The sequence below is a fragment of the Anopheles coluzzii genome, assembly GCF_943734685.1.
Source record: "Anopheles coluzzii chromosome X unlocalized genomic scaffold, AcolN3 X_unloc_86, whole genome shotgun sequence".
In the NCBI taxonomy this organism is placed as follows: Eukaryota; Metazoa; Arthropoda; class Insecta; order Diptera; family Culicidae; genus Anopheles; species Anopheles coluzzii.
The window spans coordinates 17,501-20,000 of NW_026054520.1; the positions used below are offsets into that span (position 1 = coordinate 17,501).

At 48.0% G+C, this 2,500-nt stretch overlaps 1 pseudogene; it reads right to left on the bottom strand.

Annotated features, from left to right (window-relative positions):
- LOC125908211 (large subunit ribosomal RNA) overlaps nucleotides 1–2,500 on the bottom strand; it is a 9,178-nt pseudogene that overhangs the window by 3,802 nt on the left and 2,876 nt on the right.

A 2,500-nucleotide genomic window follows, 5' to 3' on the forward strand; every position in this document is an offset into this window, starting at 1 on the left:
CGGGTATGCTTGATCAATCGCTTGAGGGCATTCCGTGCCACCTTGAACTCGTCCCTAAAAGTAGAATAGAGATCAGTATTAAAAGCTCTTTGCGCTAATCGATCGCGGTGTTTGCACTCTTTGCGAAGTGCCTCAATCTCTAGCGTCCACCAAAATGCACTCTTGTTAGGAGTGTACCTCTTACGCTTGGTCATCGTCGCATTACACGCCGTGACAAGTATACGCATTAAGTCTTCGCTTGTTGTGACCTCGGTCTCAAAAGCGGCTTGCATCATAACTTCAAATATATCTTTGCTAAAATACTTGATGCTCCATCCCGTTATGGGTCGGGACAAGTTACGCACGCTTTGCGTCTCAAGATCTATTCGTATTGCACGATGATCAGAGTTCATATAGCTAGATAACACCTCCCACTTAAATGATCTTGCAACTGTTCTGCTCGCAAAAGTAAGATCAACTACTGACGTACGCCCTGGTCCAACATAAGTTGGGGTGCTGCCGTCGTTCAATAACATTGCGTCAATCTGCGCAAAGGTTGATAAGACCAACTCACCTCTTTGTTTCTGGGTTTCTCCACGCTCGCCAAGTTGGTTGTTCCAACTTACTGACCAAGCGTTGAAGTCCCCCCCGATAACGAATTTGTGGATACCGGTTACGGCCATTACCGTGTTATCCAACATGATCTGGAACTCTTCCATACTAAATCTAGGTGGCGCGTAAACGCTAACCACTCGCATATCACCTATGTCAACTATCATTAAACCCTTCAGAGCCTTACTGACTACCTTAACTGGTAAGTCCGCGTTAACCACTACCGCTGCTGTGTTATCGTCATTGCGTAACACTTTGACGTTGGTTGTTGCCAGATACGGATCTGCAATCAACACTATATCCGCAGATTCTTCCCTAATCGTTTGCCACATTAACTGAAATGCAGCATAACTATGATTCTGGTTATGTTGTAGCAACCTAACCATTATGATCTAATCGTTCGCCTTCTAGGACACATGTAACTGCCCGTTGCGTGAAGGTTCTGTGACCTCGTACCGCAATCCAAACACTTAACAGAGTTGGTACAAGCTTGCTTCTTGTGTCCACTCAAACCGCATTTCCAGCACAGATTACTTCTGTCTGGTTCCCTACAATGATAGCTCGTATGGCCTACCTTCCAACACTTATAGCATTTCTGCTCCTCCATTACCTCACGGATATGGCATATCGACCAACCAACTTTCAGCTTTCCCAAATTCAGGAAGCTTTGAAAGTCTGGCAGCGATACGTTGATCCGTGCCCACTGCGTACCGGCCGCGCGGCCTTTCTTCATTTTGATACGATCTATTTCTATCTCGATGTTGAGCTGTGCTTTGACAGACTCCGCAACCTCCTCTGGGGTGGTAATTTCATCGAGATGCATGATCTCAATCATTTTAGAAGGAGCTAGCGTTCTCACTGACGCCTTGCCCTTCACCGCTTCCTTAACCTTTGGGGCAATTGCACTAGCAGAACTACCCTGCTTCAATTCTAGCAACATGCCTCCATTTTGGGCCCGTCGGACCTTAGAGATTGTCTCTCCAACCGATTTAAGAGCATCGGACTGCTTCATTTCCTTGAGCAATTTCGCCAGCTCCTCGGAAGTGCAGTCCGATATCAGCAGAGCCTCAGGCCGCTTCCTGGGCTTATTCTGCTTCTTCTTGCTCTTCTTCTTCTTCCTCTTATTAATGCTACCCTCATTAATATTCGGTCCGTTTCTCGGACTTGGAATATTTTCCACCGCTTCCCTAACAGGGGTCAACCTCGATGGTTGTTGTTGTTGTTGTTGCAATCTTTGCAACCCACTTGGACCAGGCTGTTGGTCATCAGCCACTGGTCTTCTGCCTTTTCGCGTTTGCGGCCCGAATCCATCGTTACCGTCAAACGACGTTTGCGTTTGACGGTCGAGGACCTGCTGCATGCGATTAACGGCTCTGTACCTTCGAAATTCGGACATTACCTCATCGAGGAAGTCCATCATAACCGTTACTAGCGTAAAATGGGAAGACTCATCATCGAGCTTGCTTATCCCAAAACGCATCGCCTCCATTCGATCTTGAAGATCCATGAACGCTTGGTCCGGATCTTTCTTCTCAACCCCCTTGGTCTTTTTGACCTTCTTAGTTTTAACGTTACTCATTCTATTGGGCTCAAACTCAGGCCCGCTATCCGCGTCTGTTTATGCAGTCTCCTATTTGGTTCCGTGGGTGGCTATGAAACAGGGAGCTCCACGCGAGGGTTGGCCCGCGCCCTTATGAGACGACGGGCTCAGTGCCGAACCGGAGCAAAGTGGGGCTGAACCCACCCACACCTGCATTTGCCATAGAGCGTATCGTATGGCGACAGTCTTGGAGCGCTACCTAAGACTTGCTAAGTTTTAATAGAGCGGTGACAGAATCCCCCTTAGCCCTCCCCCGTTTCAAGCAGGTTTCACCCTGCTTTACTAAGGGTTCGGCGGGTTCATCCGCCA